Source organism: Anolis carolinensis, chromosome X (assembly GCF_035594765.1).
Source record: "Anolis carolinensis isolate JA03-04 chromosome X, rAnoCar3.1.pri, whole genome shotgun sequence".
NCBI lineage: Eukaryota > Metazoa > Chordata > Lepidosauria > Squamata > Dactyloidae > Anolis > Anolis carolinensis.
The window spans coordinates 5946205-5969329 of record NC_085847.1 but is presented as its reverse complement, the minus strand read 5'-3'; the positions used below and the strand labels follow the sequence as shown (position 1 = coordinate 5969329).

The following is a 23125-nucleotide window of genomic DNA, read 5'->3' as shown; positions in this document are numbered from 1 at the left end:
TAGAAAGGACCTTTAAGAGCCCAAATCCAGAGGAATCATTGTAAAGTGTGCGAACTGATTTTTGGACACTGCAAGGCAAAGGGATTGGGGTTCCCGACCTCTTCTGACTGCCATGTCGTTTTTCTTTACCGACACACTACTGTCCTCTGCAGTCCTCATTCTGTCATGGTTTTCAAGCCGTTAAAAGTGAGGCCAAGTCAAATTGTTTTGTTTTACTAAGGACAAAAAGATGCTGACAGTGGTGTCTTACAGAGATCATCCAGAATGACATTACTCTCACGCACTCATTTGCTTTTTAACCTCCTGAGGCAAGAGCAGAAATTAATCCTTCACAAAAGATGCTCACACATTCCGCATTGCTATCCTTTGAATATTAAGAGGGTAAGGCTTGGTTAGGTCTTGCAACTGCAGTGTGAGCCGTCTTTTCCAATTCACTGCTGCCCTCGCCTGGCAAAAGTCTATCACTTTCTCTGGAACTCTAGCATGCCAAGAGGGCTGCCATTTCTTCAGAGGCACAATATTGAAAAGGTACATAGTTCCAGACTCACTGCAACACTCTCAGGTTGCTAGACTGGAAGCGTGTTGATGTCAAAGGCCTGATAATCAGGGAAACTGGACAATGCAAAATATATGTGCGCACTTGCAAAAGAACAGAAAGAGTGAGTGGTTTGCAAACAGCACTTTTCAAAAACAGAACAATTCGAGAGGTTGGTTTATAAGGAAGTGGACTGTTCCTGCATTTTCAGAAACAGAGGCTGCGGCCCTGCTCTGCAGCCGCCTTCTTTCTAGAAGGCAAAAGAAGCAAATGCTGCAGGAGGGGGGAGAGCCAGGGAGTGAGTCTGCCGCAGGAGGGAGGGGCACTGCAGAGGGAGGACACCACACCCCCTTTGGGGAAGAAAATCACCCTGGCGCCATTTCGTGAAATTCTTTCCTATCGAAAAGCTAGCAGGGTCGTTTCCACAAAATGGTGGTGGAGGGAGGAGTCAGAGAAAGAAGCAAAGGGGGGGGAGGGGGTCTGCCACGGATTGGCTGACACAGAAGGTGGTCACTCCCCCCTTCAAGATGAACAAGCTGCAGCTTCATTTGGACTCACACCGCTCAAGACTCCACAATGCCCAATCCAGGAGTCGTGGTCCAAGCAAATCAGTCTCCATCACCAAACACTATTCCTAGATGCATGAGTTGAAATCCTGTAAGACATTTAACGTATAGAATATGCTACATATAAAAGCATCCTGTGACATCGCTTTCACACTATTCTCTTCTGGTCCAGCTCTCTTTTATAGCTGAGCAGACATGATCTGTCAAAACTAGTTCCAACTGCATTATGAGTTTTCCAAATAGTACTTGAAAAACCAAAATACACAGAGGTCAGTTGAAAAGGAATAAGTCAATGTCAGAACACTGCAGTGCCGTGCAGCTAATGTTATTTTCGGACGCGCTGCTGCCCTCTGCTTTTCAAACTGCTGTCCTTGCTCTGGCAGGCTTGTCAGGCTATTTCAAATGCTGCCACTGGAAGCCTAGGGTGATCATACAGAACGCCACTGCTTCCACCACTGCTTCCACCCTTTCGTTGTCTTCTTCATCTGCGTTTGCAAGATTTGAAAGGAAGAGATACAAAGCACCACGAAGAAGGAGGAAAGTTTTCAGCTGCCAGTCTTTTCCAATCTGCTACTGCCCTCTCCTGGCAAATGTGTGTTACTGTACTGTCATTGCCGCCATTTCGTGGAACTCTTTCCTATAGAAAAGATAGCAGGATCCTTTCACAAAATGGTGGCAGAAGGAGTCCGAGATGAAGAGCTCCGCTACCTCTCTCAGCTGTTGTGTGAGCCAGCCTTGTCGAATACAATACTGCCCTCCTCTGGCACAAGTACATTACTGCCTCTGGGACTGTCAGAACGGGAGTGAAGAGGTACACAAGAAAGCTGCGATTTCTCCATGCATGGAATAAAGGAACTGTAAAATTACAGCAGGTATCAAAAGCCTTATGGGACTCTCAACTTGCCAATCTGCAACAGTATTCACGCCACGGGTCTGATATCCAAACAAGTAGAAATATTCAAGATACATGTATACTTCAAAAAGAACAGGGAGGTGAATGTTTTCGAAAAGCACTTTTTGAAAAGAGGACAGTAGATAGGAAAGGGTAATCCGGGCCACCTTACTGGAGTCACATTCTGGTGGCTTAGGCAATCCATGCTGAATGGCATTGCTTTGACTCTTTTGTTCTTTTCTTTGCCTGATTCTGCAAGAGTTGAAATGAAATTTTTGCAAGAAATGTTTTCAAAGTTCTCCGTGAAATCTTGCCAATCCTGTGTTAGGTATACAGGCAGTCCCCAAGTTCTGAACAAGACAGGTTCTTGTGTCAGAACAGGTAAATTTTTAAAGTGTCATTCTAGTCACACACACACACATATATGTATATATAAATTTTGGATAGCATAGGGAAGGGTTAACAGCCCTGTGGTGTTTCCTTCCGTGGAGACCCCCTTTCCCCATGATAACTCCTTCAGAAGTGAATTCCCCTTCCTTCCAAGGAGGAGATTTCTCTCACTTCCTGTTCTCTCATCCTCATTCTTAACTAGGAGTTGTTTGTAAGTCGGTTGTTTGTAACTCAGCGACTGCCTGTACTGGAATCCATGCAGATGGGGAATAGAGTTTGGCTGCCCTGTGAGCCCATCTTTTCCAGTCCACTACTGCCCTCTTGTGGCAAAAGTGCATTACTGCCTCTGGCACTTTTTGCATGGAAGTGCCGCCATTTTGTGGAAAATTTCTCATACAAAAGATAGAGGAGGATCACTTCACAAAATGGTGCCGGAGGAGGAGTCCAAGAGAGAGGAGGCTGGAGAGGGGAGGGACCCTGAAGCACATGGAGCCGAAGAGGAGGAGGAGGAGGAGGAGGAACGCCACTCCCCCCTTCAGGCTGAACAACAGCCACTTCACTTCATCTCAAACAACTCTGAGTCCGTATCACTCAGTCCTGCAATAAAGTTGCAAGCAGACTACTTTCCATGGCCAAAGGCCATTCCTAAGGGTTCACTCCCAAATTCTGTGACATGTTTACAGTACATTTGATTGGAAAAAATGTACTACAGCTTTCACCCTTTGCTCTTCCACTCAGGTTATCATTGAACATCTGATAAGGCATGGAATATCTGAAAGGGCATATCATTCCAAGGTGTTGTCCAAACAGTGTCAGAAACTGCAAAGAGTGCTTTGAACACCCACAATACAGCAGGCTAGTTGGAGGGGTCCAAATTTTTGTTTAACAGTAAAAGGTGGAGGAATTGGAGCAAGGGACGTCTCTTGAATTTGATGTTGGCCATACTTTCCTCTAAAACACTGCTGCTCTCTATTTTTCAGAGTGCAGCCCTCACTCTGTCGTGGTTGTCAGACTGGGAAGGCGAAACCATTTCACCACTAATGCAATGAAGGTGACACTGGTGGCTTAGGGAGATCATACATAACGCCATTGATTTTACCCTTTCGCTCTTTTATCCGGATGTTTTTCAAGACGTGAAATGAATCTTCCATGAGAATTGTTTTCAAATTTCCCAATGAAATCCTGCAAATTCTGATAAAGATATTCTAACATCCATTGAAACATGGAGTGATGAAGTTAGTTATTTCTTGCCACAGTCTTTCTGAATACACTGCTGCCCTCTCGTGTCCAAAGTGCTTTACTTCTTCTGGCACTGTCAGAGTGGAAGTGCTGCCATTTCACGGCACTCTTTCCTACAGAAAAGACAGCGGAATCCTTTCACAAAATGGTGACGGAGGGAGGAGTCCAAGAGAGAGGAGGCCGGAGAGGGGAGGGATGCTGAAGCACGTGGATCTGAAAATGCCGAACACCACTCCCACCTTTACAATGAATAAGTGCGGCAGCTTCATTCAGACTCACTCAGCTTTTGAGTTCACATTGTTCAGTCCAAAAAGAGTTTAAGAAGCAAACTATAAAAGCAATTCTTAGCTTCATGCTACCAAACCTTATTGCAGATTTATGTTAGATCTAAGCTGAAAAACATATGAACTAGGAATATTCCAAACATGTGTACACTCTTTAAAAACAGCAGGTGGAATGCGGGCAATGAACACTTTTTGAAAAGAGAACAGAGAGTTGGGGAAGGGAGAGCTAAGTTCACAAGGAAGTCCACCACTCTCCCATTTCCAGAAAAAGACACTGCAGTCGTGTTAGGCTGCTGCGGTCTTTCTAGAAGGCAAAAGATCCTGGAGAGAAATTGCGGCAGAGAAGGAGGAGAGCCAGGGAGGGACTCTGCCGCAGGAGGGAGGGAGCTTGAGAGGGAGGAGACCACTCCCACTTTAGGGGGAAAATAACTGATCCACCATTTTGTGGAACTCGTTCCTATAGAAAAGATAGCAGAGTCTTTTCATGAAATGGTGGCAGAGGGAGGAGTCAAAAGAGAGAAAGACTTAGCCAGTTCTCCGAGCTGCTTTGTGCGTTACAGCCTTTTCCAATCTGTTACTGGCCCCACGTGTCCAAAGTGCATTACTGCCTCTGGTACTAATATCATGGTAGCCCAATACTTGACTGTAAAATTCTAATGACATTCTGGTGGCTTAGGGGATTCATGCCCAATGGCATTGTTTTTCCTTCTTCATTCTCTTCCTCGCTTGGTTTTGCAAGTGTTGACATGGAAATTTCCACAAGAAATGTTTACAAAGAAATCTTGCCAATCCTGTGAGGTATGCTGGAATCCAATCAGATGGGGAAGATAGGATCCACATAGTTTTCAATACTGCCGTGTGAGTCGCAATCCAACTTTTTCAATCCGTGACTGCCCTCTTGTGGCAAAAGTGCACTACTGCAGCTGGTACTGTCGCCATTTTGTGGAACTCTTTCCTATAGAAAAGACAGCAGATTCCTTTCGTAAAATGGTGGCAAAGGGAGAAGTCGAGAGAGAAACGGGCTCAGCTATTCTCGTAGCAGCCTTGTGCCTTCCAGCCTTTTCCAATCTGTTACTGCCCCCTTGTGTCCAAAGTGCATTACTGCCTCTGGTAGTAATATCATAGGAGCCCAATACTGGACAGTAACATTCTAATTTCTCAATGGGTAGGGGGAAAAAGGCTCTGGAAAGTTACATGAGGTTTCTGATGCCCTGTAATACTCTCAACATGCCAAACGAGAAGAGTGTTGATGCCACAATCTGACATAAATGAGAGCAGGCCCACTGAAGACATTGGTGCACTTCAAAAAGAGCAGGAGAGCGAGATGTTCCCAAAGAGCACTTTTGGAAAACTGCCAAAAGATGCTGGCTACCAATGACAATTCTTCTCCTACCAGTCATTGGGGATCCATTAACAGGCAGCTTAGCTAATTTTCCAGTCACATTGACAATGTTATTTCCACACCCTCTGCAGATCTGTTTACCAGGCCTATGAACAACCTGTTCAGTCCCGACGTGTACAATCAAATAGCCTCCGTTTTGCTGAGAGAGTGCCACTTTTCAACAGCAGTCTTCCATTGGCCTTAGAGACTTCATCCCTTGTTCTGTACTTAAGTGTCCTGGTTCATCTCCCAAAAACATCCTGTTTTCCTCTCTCTTGAGCTTTGCTTTTGGGATTTGCATTGTTTCAAAATGCGCCAACATTTGTGAATTTTGGAAAGTTCTTATCCGAGAAGCAAACTGGAGTGTCACAGGAATTACATTCTGGTGGCTGTGGGGAGGCATTGCAATTACTTTTTCATTCTCTTTCTCGCCTATTTTTGCAAGTGTTGAAATAGAAATTTCCACAAGAAATGTTTACAAATTTCTCAAAGACATCTTGCCAATCCTGTGAGGTATGCTGGAATCCACTCAGATGGGGACTATAAGGTCTGCATAGTTTTCAATGCTGCTGTGTGAGTCCCAATCCAACTTTTTTCCAATCCGCTACTGCCCTCTTGTGGCAAAAGTGTATTACTGTATCTGGTACTGCCGCCATTTCGCGGAACTCTTTCCTATAGAAAAGATAGAGAGTCCTTTCATAAAATGGTGGCAGAGGGAGGGGTCAGAGAGAGAGAAGCTCAGCTAGATCTCCTCGCGGCCTTGTGCGTTACAGCCTTTTCCAATCTGTTACTGCCCCCTTGTGTCAAAAGTGCACTACTGCTTCTGGTACTAATATCATGGGAGCCCAATACTGGGCTGTAAAGTTCTAATTTCTCAATGGATAGGAAAGGAAAGGCTCTGGAAAGTTACATGAGGTTTCAGAATCCCTGTAATACTCTCAACATGCTGAACGAGAATAGTGTTGAAGCCGCAAGTCTGATATTCATGGGAACAGGCCCACTGAAGACATTGGTGCACTTCCCAAAGAGCACTTTTTGAAAACAAAACAGTGGAGAGCTGTGGAAAGTGGACTTGGACCACTTTACTAGAGTGCCACAGGAATTATATTCTGGTGTTTTAGGGGAATCATGCCCAATGGCATTTCAATTACTTTTTCATTCTCTTTCTTGGCTGTTTTTGCAAGTGTTGAAATTGAAATTTCCACAAGAAATGTTTACAAATTTCTCACAAGAAATCTTGCCAATCCTGTTAGGTATACTGGTATCCACTCAAACGGGGACTATAAGGTACGCATAGTTTTCGATGCTGCTGTGTGAGTCCCAATCCAACTTTTTTCCAATCCGCTACTGCCCTCTCGTGGCAAAAGTGTGTTACTGTATCTGGTGCTGCCGCCATTTCGTGGAACTTTTTCCTACAGAAAACATATCAGGGTCCTTTCATAAAATGGTGGCAGAGGGAGGGGCCAGAGAGAGAGGAGGCAGGACATGGGAGGGACGTAAACGCACATGGAGATGAAGGGGAGGGACGTAAAAGCACATGGAGTTAAGGAGGAGGGGCGTAAAAGCACATGGAGGTAAGGAGGAGGAAAACCACTCCCCGCATGACGCGGAACAGGAGAGAAGCTTCATTTCATCGCACACAGCTCTTGAGTCCACTTCTTTCCAATCCTGGAATAGTTTTGCAAGCAAACTAACCAGTTTTGCAACCAAGAAGCCATTCCTAGTTACATTCTGACCAATCCTGTAGGATGTTTATAGTATGTCTGTGTTCCAAAACAGATACAACATGACATTGTTTCCACATTTTTCTGCTCAGGTGCTCTTTGTATATCTGACAAGTCATAACAATTCAAGGTGTGGTCCAAACTGTATCATTAACTTTTAAAATGTTACTTTAAGAACCCAAATGCAGGGAGGTCAGATGAAAGGAGGAGGATGTGGTTTCAGGAGTCTGAACGGCAAAGAAATTGGGATGGAGGACTTCTCTCCAGTGCTTTCTGTCAGTTTCTACACACTTCTTCCCTCAGCTTTTCAAATTGCATTCCTTACTCTAGCTTGTCTGTACGGCTGGAAAGACCATTTTGAGTAGCTTTCTACAACACTGATGATGCAAAGTCAATACACACGGCTTAGGAAAACCATGCCCAAAGCCATTACTATTATTGTCTCATTCTTTGGAAGAGTTGGAAGGAATTTTCTACACGAAATGCTGAAGTACAAAATTTCCCAGTGACATTCTGCCAGTCCTCTTTTGTGTACACCAGAATCCGTTCCGTGAGCTGCCATGTGAGCCCTAGCATTTTCCAATACGCTGCTGCCCTCTTGTGTCCAAAGTGTGTTGCTTCCTCTGGCACTTGCATTATGGGAGCACCGCCATTTCGTGGAACTCTTTCCTATAGAAAAGGTATCAGGATCTTTTCACAAAATGGTGCCGGAGGGAGGAGACCAAGAGAGAGGAGGGCGGAGAGGGGAGGGACACCGGAGCACGTGGAGGAGGAACACCACTCCCCCCTTCAAGCAAAACAAGAGTTTCATTTCCACTCACATGGCCTTTGAATCCATGGTTGCTGTCCCGGAACAGTGTGGCATGCAAACCATAACTACTAACCCTAACTACTTTCCATGATAAAAGCTATTCCTAACTATATGCTCCCAAATCCTGTGGCAAATTTATACTTCATATACGCTGAAAAACTTGGATGTTACTTTCACCCTTTCCTTTTCCAACCAGGATCTCTTGAATATCTGATATGATGTAATCATTCACGGTTTGAATCAAACAGTGTCATAAACTTTGCAAATAGTACTTTAAGAACCCAAATGCTGGAAGGTTGGTTGAAGAGATACGACTTGTTTTCAGAACAGTGAAAGGTAGAGAAATTGGGACACAGGACCTCTCTTGAATTCGATGTCAGCATTAGTCTTTTCTAACACACTGCTGCCCTCTGTTTTTCAAAATGCTGTCCTCACTCTGGCATGGTTGTCAGGCCGGGAATGCGAGACTGTTTTGAATAGTTCCAATTGGATTGGATTCAAACTGGCAACCTTCAGGTCAGCAACCCAATCTTCAAGTCAGCAGTCCTGCCGGCACAAGGGTTTAATCCACTGCGCCACCAAAGGGTCCTGAATGAAATCCTGCATTAGGTTATACTAGAAACCATTCAGTCAGGGAATGAAAGATTGGGCTATTTCTTGCCGCCATTGTGTGAGCACCCCCCCTTTCCCAATACACTTCTGCCCTCTCATTACATTACGTGCCCTCTCCTGGCAAATGTGCATTACTGCCTCTGGCATTGTCACCACGGGAGTGAAAGATTCCACAAGAAAGCTGTCAGGGATTGTGGGATGTATGTTAGGAGCACTTTTTGAAGACAGGAGAGTCGAGAGCTGGGGGAAAGAAAGCTAGGCTCACAACGAAGTCCACCGCTCCCCCATTTGCAAAAAGGCACTGCAGCCATGTTCTGCGTCTGACTTCTTTCTTTCTGTAAGGCGACAAAAGCAAATGCTGCAGGAGGGAGGAGGGAAACAAAGGAGGGAGTCTGCCACAAGAGAGAAGGGCGCTGTCAAAAGGGAGGGCGTGCCAGAGAGCCACTCCCCAGTTGCAAAAAAAAAGCACTCAGCCGCCATTTCATGGAACTTGTTTCTATAGAAGAGAGCACAATCCTTTCACAAAATGGTAGTGGAGGAGGAGTCAGAGAGAGAGGAGGCCAGAGAAAGGAGGGACGCTGTAGCCGATTGGCTGATACAGAAGGCGGCCACGCCCACCTTCAAGCTGAACAAGAGCTAGAGCTTCATTTCCACCCAAGCAGCTCTTGAGTCCACATCGCTCCGTCCTGGAATAGGGTTCAAAGCAAACTCCTATCTGTGACCAAGCTGCACGCTCCCAAATGTTCTCCTATAGTTGTGCTTAAATGCATACCAACAATTCAAATGTTTTCCTCCTTTTCACTGATGCTCTGGCAAGCAGACATAATGGTTCAAAACTTTAAAGTGTATCATAAACTTTGCAATTAGTGCTTTAAGAACGGAAATTCTGCAAGACCATTTGAAGGGAGGCAAGATGTGGGGCTTCTCTTGAATGTGATATAGGCCATTTTCTTTTCCGACACTCTGCTGAACTGTTTTTCAAAGTGCCATCCTCACTCTGCTGTGCTTGTCAGGCTGGGAAGGCGAGATCGTTTTAAATAGTTCCATGACATCACTTAGGAAACAAAGCCGACACTGGTGGCTTACTGAGATCATATGGAATGACATTGCTTTCATCCTTTCATTCGCTTCTTTGGCTCCTTTGGCTAGAACGGAAATGAATCTTTCACAAGGAATGTTTGGAAATTTCACACCGATATCCTGCAAGTACTCCTTTAGGTATACCAAACTCCACTGAAATGGGGACGGAGGTGCTCAGCCAGGTATCTGAACTGCCATTTCATATGCAGTTTTTTCCTTCAAAAGTGTACTCCTTTCTCTCTGGCACTCCCATCATGGGTGTCTATGATCCACAGACAGAATAAAGGAGTTGGAAAGGTTCACCAGGTTCCAGAAGGACTCTGAAGTTGCTGGACTGGAATCTTGTTCACGATACAGGCCTGACATTCCAGCAAGTAGGGACATTCAAAAGATGAAAATAAAGGGAGTGTGGGGTGTTTGCAAGGCGCACGTTTGAAAAGAGAACTGTAGAAAGTCAGGGAAGAGAGAGCTAGGCTCACAGTAAAGCCCCCCAGTTCCAAATTTTCAAAAAAAGATACTGCAGCCATTTTATGCAATAGCCGTCTTTCTATAAGGCAAAAGGAGAAAATGCCGCCAAAGGGAGAGCCAGGGAGTGAGTCTGCCGCATAAAGGAGGAGGGAAGGAGCTCCAGAGAGAGGACACCACTCCCACTTCGGGGGCGGAACAAAATCACGAGCCGCCATTTCATGAATCTCTTTCCTATAGGATAGCTGGATCCTTTCACAAAATGGTGGCAGAGGAGGAGTCGGGTAGAGAGGAGGCCGGAGAGGGGAGGGATGCAGAAGCACATGGAGCCAGAAGCACATGGAGCCGGCAAGGAGGAACGCCACTCCCCCCTCCAAGCAAAACAAGAAAGGCAGCTTCATTTCCACTCACATAGCTGTTGAATCCACATCTCTCCAATATGGGAATATTGTAGCATACGAACTAACCCCTTCTGAAAACAAAAAGCAACTCCTAGCTACATTCTTACCAATCCTGTAAGATGTTTCCACTATGTTTGTGTTCAGTAAACATACAACATGACATTGTTTTCACATTTTTCTGCTCAGGCCCTTTTTGTATATCTGATAAGACATAATAAAGAGTGCTGTAAGAATACAAATGCTGTTGATTTCCTATGAGTCATTTTCACAACAGTAGAAGGCAGACACTTTCGGGATGCAGAACATTTCTCGAGTGCGGTGTGGGCGATTAAGACATTGCTGCCCTCTCCTTTTCAATTTGCAGTCCTCACTTTGTCTTGGTTGTCAGATCACGAAGGTGAGACCATTTAGGATTCTTCCGTTTCACTGCTGATGAAACAAAAGTGATCTTGGTAGCTGACGGAGATGATAATGACATTGTTTTCATCATTTCATTCACTTCTTCAATTGCTTTTGGAATGCTGAAATCAAACTTCTATTAGAATTGTTTTGAAATTTTCCAATGAATTTCTGCAAATCATGCTTTAGGTATAACCAAGTTCACTCTGAAGGCAGAAAGGATATCTCTCTTTCACACACACACAATCACTACCACTGAAAAACAAACACCCTGCGGCCATTTCATGAATCCCTATTCCTATAGAAAAGGCAGCGGTGCTCAAAATGGCGGAGGAGGGAGGAGTCAGAGCTAGTGTGGGCAGGAGAGGGGGGGTTGCAGCTGATTGGCCGAAGTGGAAGGAACCACTCCCCCTTGGATGCCAAAGCGGAACAACACTTCACTTTCAGGCCAGACAGCCTGGAGGACAGAGCTCTCCGTCCTGGCAAAGTGTGGCATCCAAACTGCTCAGTTCCCCTAAAGAAAAGCAATTCTAAGCACAACGTCCATGCTACAGATTAGATGGCAAAAAAGGAATATTCAACAAATATATCTGATAAAGAACCATACAAAGAATGTCGTATTTGCAGAGAATGTTTCAAGAGAATTGTAGAGGAATGGGAAAAGAAATATGCCATAGTAATGTGGGAATCCTATTCTGCTTTCAATACAGTCTTGGCTTTCCCTTTTTCAAACCTTACCTGTGCTGTAGCACTCTCAGCAAGCTGGGAATGCAAGACCATAGGGAAACATTGTTCGTTCGTTGCTGAAGAAACAAAGCCATGCCTAAGTTTCCGCTGAGAGTTAATGTAAGCTTACCCATCCTACAATAAGCACCACATGAGATGGTTAGTGTCCAACATTAACACACAAGAAATGGTCCTGATCAATTCACTGGTCCCTACTTTATGACTACAAAACCATACAGTCGCATAAAAATACACTGCTACATATCCAGTACTTTACTACACATTAGGTCAACACTTAGAACTTGGTGTTCTAAGACTTACACAAAATTGGTCAATTGCAGAGCAAATTCAGTAATCCTTGGTTCCTCATTACTGTTCTCCTATAATGAATTCAACACAGTTTGTTTTCTTAATGCTTTGGACTCTCTCTTCCAATGCAGAGAGAAGAAAGGGTCTAAGAAATTATGAAGGTCAATTCCATAAAGGCACAATGAAAACACTGCACAAATATTATTCATCAAAATAAGGCAAAATAAGGGGAGACACTGAGGGGTTCTAATGAAACACCAAAATGCCAAGCTTTTTCATGAATGCAACACACGGCAAACAGAGAATGTCTTAACCTCTTATAAAGCAAATGGGCAGAGCTGAGGAGAAAGAGCACTGTCTTTCAAACAGAAAGGCCCTGCAGCCATATTGTGCGGCTGCCTTCTTTTCATCAGACAAAAGCACCTTAAGAGAAAATGCAGACAGAGGGAGGAGGGAGAGCAAGGGCGTGAGTCAGCAGCCTAGAGGAGGGATGCGGCAAGAAGGGGGGGGGGACTCCTCTTTCTGGGGGCGGGGGAGGGAACCAGCCGCCATTTCATGAATCCCTTTCCTATAGAAAAGATAGCTGCATAGTTTCACAAAATGGGGCCGGAGGGAGGAGTTACAAAGAGGAGGCAGGCGGAAGGAGAAACGTACAGGCACTCTAAACAGTAGGGGAATGCCACTCCCCCCTTCAAAGTGAACAAGAGGAAGCTTCATTTCGGTTCAAAGAACCTGGAGGGCAGACCACAATTCTTGAAAAGCACGGCATGCCTAGTTTCTCAAAAGAAAAGCAGTTCCTAGCTGCATGTTCCTGTGTGCAGTTGATACTACAAGTGTGGCCAAATGCTGCTGCGTGACATTGCTTTCACGCTTTACTCTTCTATTCAGGCTCCTTTTCAACAACAATTTAGATGTTGTCACTAAACTTGTTCAAACAGTGTCATCAGATTCAGAAATAGTTCTTTAGGATCCAAAATACGGAGGTCAGTGCAAGGGAAGAGACCCTTTTTCAGAACAGTAAAAGGCAGAGAAATGGGAAGGAGGAAGCTCAGTCATATCTCATGGTTGTCAGGCCAGGAATGCAAGACCATTTTGAGTAGTTTAAAACTTCACCATTCAAGATGTAAAGCAATATAATGGTCAAGCTTTATGGGGTCACACAGACCAATGGCTCTTATCTTTCCATTCCTTTCTTGCAAGAGCTGGAATTAATTTATCACAATGTTTTCAGATAGCACAATGGTATTTTGGCTCAAATTTCAGTCAAATAGGGATGACAGAGCTTGACTAGTCAGTCCTTCTCGGCCTCGGTGTCAGCCTCAGTCTTTTCAATATACCACTGCCCTCTCATGTCACCAATCCTTTTTCTAGCATGGTCATTGGGCTGCAACATTTGCAAAGAGCATTTTATGTAAAGAGAAAAGTCGAGTTTGGTATGAAAGAGCTCGTTCAGTTCACCGGAATGCCATGGGAGTCACATCCCATTTTCAACAATGCTCATTTTTTCTTTTAAAAATCCAGTTTCTGCTGTAGGGCTGGCTATGCACAAACCGTGAATGCCACTGCCATGAATACAGTTCCTATTTCACAGTAGCTGTCCTCTATCCTGATCCCAACCCTCTTTAGCTTCCCTGAATGCTCTGGACTCTCCCTCCCTGGATGTAGGAAAGGAGAAAGACCCAAATGGGAAGGACACTCCCAAGGGGTGGGGATCTCACAACACCACACCCCTTTGAATGAAAAAGTAGTCAGCCGCCATTTCGTGAAACTCTTCTCTGTGCAAAAGGCTGTAGCATATTTCCACAAAATGGTTCCAAAAGGAGGGCGGGAACAAAAGAGGCAGGGTTTAGTGAAAGGGTAGGCTGGATGGGGAAGGACACACAGCCAATTGGTCTGACGCAGAAGGCCTCTCCCATTGCCATGCTGCCCAGCGCTTCATTCCGGCTCAGCCTTGGAAGAGAGAGCTGTTTCCAGAGAACTGGGGGGAGAAAGCCGCTCAGCCATCACTCTCCCAAACAGTGCCTCTGCTTTTCAAAGAGCACTCCTTGCTCTCACATAGTTGTCAGATTGGGAGGGCAAGACCATTTTGAATCATTCCCAGTTCGTCACTCAAAAGAGAAGCAATTTGACAGCTGCAGTATATGGAGATGACACAGACAGGTGTCTCTTTCACTGTTCCATTCCTTCTTTGATCCACTTTTGTAAGAGTTGAAATTAATTGGCCATGAAAAATACTTTCATATCATCAAAGAAATGTTCCAAATACTGCTGCAGGTATCCTGAAAAGCAGTTAGAGGTGAGAGCAAAGCATATCTAGCTCATCCATGCTCAGAAGTCGTGTCAGTCGCTATCCTTTCCAACATGCTACCACCCTGGAATGCCACAGAAGTCACAATATTGTCTCAATCCAGTGTTGGTTTTTCTGTTCCAAAAGTTGCTCTTTCAGCATAGGGGGGAAAAGCTACATGAAAGTTTCAGCAGGAATTTAATATTTTAACAAGAAGGCGCTCAATGGTACAAAAGCAAATTCTGCTGGGATGAAGGGTTACCGCCTCAGTTGTGTGAGCTACTACAGTTCTTTCTCAAAAATGGAGTGCTTTATTTTGTCATTACTTAAACAGGCAACACCTTGCAAATAAAAGCATTTCTTAATTTCATGAAATGAGTGCAAAGCCGAATACTAGACAGGCCTTAGGAGAAAGAAATGTGCTCCCTCTTAGAGCAAAAGACAATGGAGGCATGTTATGCAGCTTCTTCTTTTCATAAGGCAAACAGTCCTTGAGAGAAAATGCTGCAGAAAAGGAGGAGGGAGAATGACGGAATGAGTCTGCCGCAGGAGGGAGGGACGCTGGCAAGGAGGAGGGATCTCCAGAGGGATGACACCACTCCCCTTGGAGAGGGAAAGGGCACCCAGCCGCCATTTCATGACTCTCTTTCCTATAGATGATAGCAGGATCCTTTCACAAAATGGCGGTGAAGGGAGGAGTCAGAGAGAGAGGAGGCCGGAGAGGAGAGGGGTGCAGAAGCACATGGAGCTGAGGAGGAGGAGGAACGCCACTCCCCCCTTCAAGTGGAACAAGAGACACAGCTTCATTTCCATTCAGGCAGCCTGGAGTCCACATCGCTCAGTCCTGGCATGCTAACTACTATCCATGATAAAAACAATTCCTAGCTGTATACTCCCAAATTCTATGGCAGTCTACATGTCTGCTGAAAAATATCTCTTTGACATGGCTTCACCCTTTCAATCCCACTCAGGCTCCATCTGAATATCTGAAAAAACATAGTCATTCAAGGGTTGTTGTGTTTTCCTAGCCATGAAAGCCTTCAACAAAACATAGTAATTCAAGATTCAGTTCAACTTGTATTATAAACTTTGCAAATACTGCTTTAAGAATCCAAATCCTAGGAGGCCATTTGAAGGGATGTGAGTTATTTTCAGAAACAAAAGGTGGAGAAATCAAAGTGCAGGATCCCATGAACCTGATGCAGGCAATTTTATTTGCCTACACACTGCTGCTCTGTTTTTTCAAACTGCAGTCCTCGCTCTGGCAGACTTATCAGGCCAAGGTGAGACCATTTTGAATGGTTCAGTTTCACTATGTACAAAACAAAGTTGATACTGGTAGCTTCAGAAGATAATCCAGAAGACCACTGCTTTCATCCTTTCACTCTTTTATTCCCCGGCTTTTGCAAGAATTGAAATGGATCCTCCCTGCAAATGTTTACAAATTTTGCATTGGTATCCTGCACGTACTTGCTCACCTATAACAAAATCTGTCAGCTATCGTGTTTGCCACATTTTTTTCCAATATACTACTTCCAACAGCGAGTTGGGAATAAGCAAGGCTCATAAGAAAGTCCGCCGCTTGCATGTTATTTGACTGCATTTTTTCTATAAGGCCAAAGATCCTTGGAAGTAACTGCCGCAGAAAAAGAGGAGGGTGAGCCAGGGAGTGAGTCTGCCGCAAAGGGGAGGGATATTGTCAAAAGGGAGGGAGCTCCAGAGAAAGCCACTCCCCTTTGGAAAAAAGTGCACTCAGCCGCCATTTCATGGAACTCTTTCCTAGAGAAAAGATAGATGGGTCCTTTCACAAAATGGTGGCGGAAGGAGGAATCCGAGAGAGAGGAGGCTGGAGAGGGGAGGGACGAAAAAGCACATGGAGCTGGCAAGGAAGAAAGCCACTCCCCCCTTCAAGCAAAACAAGAGCTGGAGCTTCATTCCCACACACACAGCTTTTGAATCCACATCTCTCAATCCAGGAATAGGGTTGCAAGGAAACGACTTTCCATGATCAGAAGTCATTCCTAGTTGTATGTTCACTAATCCCAGGGAGTAGTTTATCCTACATGTGTACTCAAAAACATGCCACATTACATGGTTTTCACCTTTTTCACTTCTGGTTAGGCATCTTTTTGCAGTCTGACATAATCATCAAGAACTTCTTCAAAGCACATCTGAAATTTTGCCCATAGTACTTTCAGACCCTTAAAGGAGAGAGGATGGTCCAAAGGGGAAAATCTGTTTTCGGAATCCTGAAAGACAGAGATTGGAATGAGTGGCTCAGGCACCTCTCTTGAGTGTCAGATAAGCAGTTTTCTTTCCATCAATGTTTCCCGCTGCTTCTCAAACTTCAATTCTCACTGACACACTCATCAGGTCACCAATGCAAAGACATTCTGAAGGGTTCTTTTAATCACTGACGAAACAATACAAGTTGACAATTGCTGGTCCATACAAGATTGACCTTTCTTTGTTCCTTTCATTGTTTTCTCTAAATTGTTGAATATTTCCAAGGTGCACTTTATGAAAAGAAATGGTAGTGAATTGGGGAGTGTTCATTCAGTTCACTGGAGTGTGATGACAGACAATTCTATTTCCAATTGTCTTGACCTTCCTTTTTTCAAAATGTAGTCCCAACTCCAGCACAATTATCAGGCTGAGAATACAAGGACACAGAGAAAAGGTGTCATTTCGTCACTGAAAAGACAAAATAATACCAGCTTTTAAATATTGTAACAATAGCATGACTAGGTAGGGACCAGTCCGCTATCAACAGAAAGATCACCACTGTCTCCTTCCAACAAAAGGATGCCGCAGACTTTTCCTCCCCATAAGGCAAAAGAGCCTTGGCATAAAACAGTGGTGGTGGGGGGGGGGGGGAGAGCGAGAGCGTGAGTCAGCAGCATGGGATGCAGGAAGAACAATGAAGGACACCACGCCTCCAGCAAGATGAGTGGGAGGTGACGCCCAGAGGCAGAAAGACCAAGAAAGGACACTTCCGGGGAGGGGAGGAGAAGGAAAGCACCAGACCACCATTTCGTGGAACTCCTTCCTATAGAAAAGATAGTCAGATCCTTTTCACAAAATGGTGGCGGAGGAGGAGTCGGAGAGAGGAGGCAGGAGAGAGGAGGGGCGTAAAAGCACATGGGGCCAGAAACACATGGAGCCGGCAAGGAGGAATGCCACTCCCCCCTTCAAGCACAAGAACTTCCTTTACTTTCACACAACTTTTCAGTCCACAGCCCTCTGTCCTGCAACTAACTTATACTATAAGCTTTTGTCCAGGCTCCCTTTCAACAATGGATCAGACGTAATCACTGAAGAGGCTGTTCAAGCTGCATCCTAAACTCTGCAAGCAGTGCTTTAAGGGCACAAACACAGAAAGGTCAACGGCAGTGAGGAAAGCTGTTTAACAGTGAATGGCAAAGAAATGGGGAGGGGGGAACTCAGCCACTTCCCTTGAGGGCTGCGTGCACAGATTTCCCACTAAGTGTTGCCCTCTGCTTTTCAAATTGTGAGGCAGTTGCCCTTTGACCCCTCAAGAAAAAAAAGCAACTTGATAGCTGAGGCTTATGTAGCTCCAACACACTGAAGGCTTTTTTTCAACTTCATTCATTTCTTCACCTTCTCTGCAATGAATCCACCATGAAACTGCTGAGTGAAACTTGCAAATACTGCTTGAAGTAAACTGTAAAGCAGCCAGGAGGGTTCAGAGTGCTTATCTACTTCTTTCGGCAGCTGCCTCAGCCATGGTCTTTCCTCACTTCAAAACTGCACTCCTTGTTCTGGAATTATGATCATCCTGTGAGCACCAAAGAGACTGCAAATATAGGCATGTCTTAAGGTATCATCAAGTAGGTAGGGAGCTCTCTACCAGACTGACAAAGAAGAAAACTTCAGCCATGTTTTGCAGCTTCTTCTTCCCTTACGGCAAAAGATCCTTGGCAAATGCCGCAGGAGGGAGGAGGGAGAGCCAGGGAATGAGTCCGCCGCAGAAGGGAGGGACGCTGCCAGGAGGGAGGGAGATTCAGAGAAAGGACACCACTCCTCCTTTGGAAAAAAAAACCACCCAGCCGCCATTTCATGGAACTCTTTCCTATAAAAGAGATAGGAGGATCATTTCACAAAATGGTGGTGGAGGGAGGAGTCCGAGAGAGAGAGAGAGAGAGAGGCGGCTGAAGAGGGGAGGGACGAAAAAACACGCAGGAAGGCCACTCCCCCTGTCAAGCAGAACAAGAGACGCAGCTTCATTTCCACTCACACAGCTGTTCTGTCCACATCGCTCAATCTAGGAATAGTGTGGCATGCAAATAAGCCACTTTCTCTTACCAAACCAATCCAATCCCAAACTATATGCTCCCAAGTTATGCATAGCCTTCATATTACAAGTATGTTCAAGAATTCATTGTGTTTCTTTAACCTTTTACTCTTCCGCTCAAGTTCTATTTCAAGTTCTGATTAGACATCATCACGAAAGACGTTTCATCAAACTGCGTCATACGTTTTGCAAACAATGAACAGAAAGGCAGAGAAGACGGTACAAGGCAGATGAGCTGTATGAAGATTATTATGTAGGATTATTAATGTTGCTGTCTTCTTTAGATACAGTTAAACAACCACTGCAGAAAATGCTGGTAGAGGGAAGAGGGAGGGAGGGCAGGAGAACCACGTGGTTATATCTAGCAGATACGGCACAAGCACACAAGCACCTTTTCAAAAAAGGGAGGGAGGGAGGGAACACAGGAGGCAAAGGGAGTGATTGGGCAAGACAAGGAGGGACAGGACCAATAGGAAGCCGCTGGCCACCATTTTATGTTCCACTTTCCTGCAGATAAACCATGATATTTTCCACAAAATGGAGGCAGAAGTGGGGAAGAGAACCCAGGAGGGAGGAGCAAAAGAGAATAGGCCAGAGTGAAGACAGCCAATAGATGGCATTCACACGGAACAATACCACGCCCCCTTTTCAAAGAATAAAAGGGTCCGGCCTTGGGTTTATGAACATTTCCACATCCGAAACTAATCCCACCCTTTCCCTTCCAATCAGATAGGCCTGTGTGCCGAACGCTCAATACTCTGCAACGTGCTGCCGGCAAACAACCCAAGGGCTGTGTTCCCAAACTGTGGTCAGAAAAATCAATGTTGGTATTTCTTTCATTTATGCTTCTATTCAGGCTCTTATGCAACAGCTTATCGGATGATATTCTCACAAACTTTATGGCAAGTGTGACGGAAAAGCCAAGGTAGGGAGGGGGGAGCTCAGCCCGTTCTGTTGAGCCCCGTAGGAGCTCCATTTGTTTCAGAAGATACCAACCTTGGTTTTCAAATGTGTACCAGTAACACAAGATCATACCAAATCATTGCCTCCACACCATTCAAATAAAATCAAAGCAATCGGAAAAGCATGTTAACATTGCAGGATGTGTATTTGCATGATTTGTGTTCCACTTAGATATATTAAATAAAATAGATAAGAAAGGGAGAGCTCCAAAGTACTGCATGGGTCATACTCTTTTCTCATACAGCACTGGTCCATGTTTTGAACACTTCACATTTCATAACAAAAAGCAATTGCATAAAGATGATGCAGAATACACAAGACAATCACTGTCCTCTAACACATAACAGAATAACATAAGTTTGCAATGAACCTCATCATCAAAGAAAAGTCGAGTCTTTACAATATCAGGGGAATAAATCCAGGTAGAGAGAGTTCACAATACAATGTCAAGTTATATAGTTATTTTCTTTGGAGAACAAGGAAGAATGCCACACTCCCTTTAGGAATAAAAGCAAACGGCTGCCATTTCACAAAATGGTGGCAGGGAGGAGCAAGAGATGGGCAGGACAAAGGAGAGAGCCAATAGCAGAGCTCACAAGGAAGAATGCCACACTTACTTGAGACAAAAAAAGACCTCCATTTTACGGAGCTTTTCACCAAATGATGGTAAGAAGAGAACCCACATAGGAGGAGTAGATGAGAGAGAATATGCTGGAGAAAGAGGAGACACAGACAATGCTCACAAAGAAGAGGACCACTTCCATTTCACCTAAAAACACTCCAAGCAGCATGCTGCAGAATCCTAGGCCATCATTATCTTTCCAGTGTTTAAAAAGATTCAGCTTGACCATTTCTTTCATCCTTTAATTCTTCTGTTCAGGCTTTTCCCCTCAGCAGTTTATCCGACTAATTTTGTCAAAATCACATTATAAAGTCTTCCAATCATGTATCTGCAATCAAAATGTCTCCATCAGAAAATTTCATTTTTCTCTCCATCTATTAAACAGGGCAATTCTTAATTTTTCCAGATCAGGTCTGCATTCTACAGTACGACCCCTGTACCTGCGGGATTGATACCCGCAGTTTCACCTACCTGCATGTCCTCCAGTCAATTATATGATATGCTTCTGCTAAAAGTTACAGAGAACCTATCTCTCCAGGAATGTATAGATCCTCCAGTAACTTCCAGTGGTTGTTGTCCATTTCAATAGGGTTCAGTATTATCCAGATTTCCGTTTCCACAGTAGGTTGACGAACATATCCCACATGGATACAGGGGTGGTACTGTATACACATTTCCTTGAAAAGCTTTAGTGTTGTTCCAGTTGTAAAATAAACAATTGAAAGTTTGAAATAATAGCTTCAATACAACTTGCCACAAGATCCCTACCTCAAAGCCCTGCCTCTGGCTCCTGGTGTCCTCCTTTGGAGAGATTTCATATATACTTGCTGATAAAAAGGATGCTGAGACATAAGACTATCAATCAAGAACTAAACTGCTAACCTGTTCTGCCAATGGAATAATCGAAGACTCCTTTAAGTATCTCAGAAATGAGCTCTGTCTCCTCTTCTCAGGGTATCCAACATCTTGTTCAAATGCTTGCACTGGTCTCCAAATCCACATGTACCTTTTGAGTTTGTAGAACTGACATGGTGTTGATGATCCAGATTCCATGCCAAGCAGGCAATAGTCAAGAAACACTGCGTAGAATAGTGAGTCTGAAATATTTGGAAATAAGGACTTCAGAGGACTGAAAATCAGAGACATACCATGGTATTATCATCATGCCAAAAATGCAACAGCTACTGAAAAGCTGCCATTGCACCACTGTAAAAATAAAGTCATTTAAAAACTGCAACACAGGCGCACATTATAAACATATGACAGTCCATCATTGAAAAAGCAAAGAATAAAACCAATATCTATCATCTATTAAATAACTTGGAAAACCTTACAATCCAAACAGGCTAGAATCCCACAACACACAATTCTCAATAAAAAATACAGAGCAGGCCACACACTAGGTGGGTTGCAATTTGGTGTTTTGACAGACACAGGTAAAATTTGAACACTGTGTTGTAACCAAATGGAGATTACTTACTGGCAAAACCACCTGAGTTTTCCTTGTTAAAAAAAACCCCTATCAAATGCATGGGATTGCCATAAGTCAACAGGCAAATTGAAGGTATATACATACACACATAAAATAGTTTTGCATTACTGTTCCTTCGTAAGTAATTTAAAAATCAGTACCTTTTCTTAGTTCTCTAACTTTTGTTTCTTCAGATGAAAGGGGCCAGCATATAAAACAGCAATATCGCAATCCTATCAAAACACACTGTGAACATAACCGACGTATTATTTCTTTGAATAAGAGAAGCCGTGCTGATGGCATTGCGCACTCTGAAATGTGACCTTTCTTAAATTTTTTGTTTAGAAAGCTTAATGGAGAAACACATCGGCATCTCAATGTTATATACAAAATACTCCTCAAACAAATACAATCGTCCTTCTCCTGAGAAGTCACCTGTGAAGAGATGGGAATCACAATAAACAAAGTAAGTCCTAGTTGTTATTTTTTTAAGTGTCCCTTTCTATCAACTAATGAACATGGGGGTTTTTTCTGGACAGTTTTTTTGAAAACGAGGTGAACTACTGTGGGATATGACTGGAAGAAAAAGACGGGGGGAGGGGCACCATGCAGCCATATTTATGACACTACTTTCAGCATCTCTGAAGAAAATGGTGACACTGGGAGGGATGAGGAGGAAAGCCAAAAAAGAAGGGTCTGAGGCGAATGAAGGTTGCGAGTATCTGCCTAAACTACGCCCTTTTTTCAAAAAAACAAATCTCTTCAGGGGGAAAGGGCACCTCTGAGGAAAATGATGGCAGAAGAACTACAGGAGGGAGGTCAAATGTCAAATGGATAGGCCTAGCTATTTGTTCTTGTTCTCCAAGGGGTCCTGTGGCCATTTTATGAAATGGATGCTTGTCCTCTTCAGAAGGGTTTTTTTAAAAAGGCCAGCCAGGGGGGAAATCCAACAAGAGGAGGAGAAAGCACCTCAGGCAGGAGAGGCCCACTGCTCCTCTTGGCAAGGCCTCCATTTTGTGATTTGGTTCTTCAGCTGAGGCGGCGCAGAGGGGGGGAGGGGGAGGAGTCAAAGGAGGGAGCCCGCCAATAGGAGCGCGCAGCGTGTCCCGCCCACGCCTTAAAAGAGGGCGCCTGCCCGCTCGCCCTCTGAAAGGCGCTCGGAGAGGCCGCGAGAGAACTTCTGAGGGAAAGCGGGGGAAGGGGGGCGCCTGAGGGGAAAAAATGCGCCATCCCGGTTGTATAAATACGTAGAACGAGAGCTACGCTCCAAGAGCTCGCCTTCGGAAGGGAAGAAGGGACGCTTTTCTCGGACGCTCCCTCCGCCCTCCCCCGCGCGCCCGCCTCCCTCCCTCCCCGAGAGGCCCACGGTGGCGGCAGCGGTTTTTTCCTCTTCCTTCCTAGGCCGCAGGAGTCCTCCTCGCGCCGTCTCTCCGCCATGTTGCTCTGGTCACGTGATGCCGCTCAGCCAATGGGAGGGCGGTGGTGGTGACGCTAGTGCCCCCGCCCCCTTTCCCCTTCCGCGCCGCCCACCGGAGCCGCTTTAGGAAGGGAGCTGAGGAACTGAGGGAGAAGGCCGCGCCGGAGAGTCGGGGGAGAAAGGGGCCTGGTTGAGCTTAGGGGCGGGGCGGGGCGGGGCGGGGCGGGAGAAGCGGA

General features: G+C 44.8%; 1 long non-coding RNA gene across 2 annotated transcripts; it reads right to left on the bottom strand.

Moving 5' to 3' along the window:
* Positions 1-19505: 19505 nt before the first annotated feature.
* On the bottom strand, positions 19506-23036 carry LOC107983439 (uncharacterized). 2 transcript variants are annotated; one of them, XR_009999997.1, is made up of 4 exons: positions 22839-23036; positions 21634-21907; positions 20884-21098; positions 19506-20329 (listed from the first exon to the last, which is right to left on the bottom strand). It is a non-coding gene; the product is annotated as an uncharacterized LOC107983439 (long non-coding RNA). The 2 variants fall into 2 exon arrangements; XR_009999996.1 differs by lacking the exon at positions 22839-23036 and having other exon boundaries at positions 21634-22812.
* Positions 23037-23125: the final 89 nt, after the last annotated feature.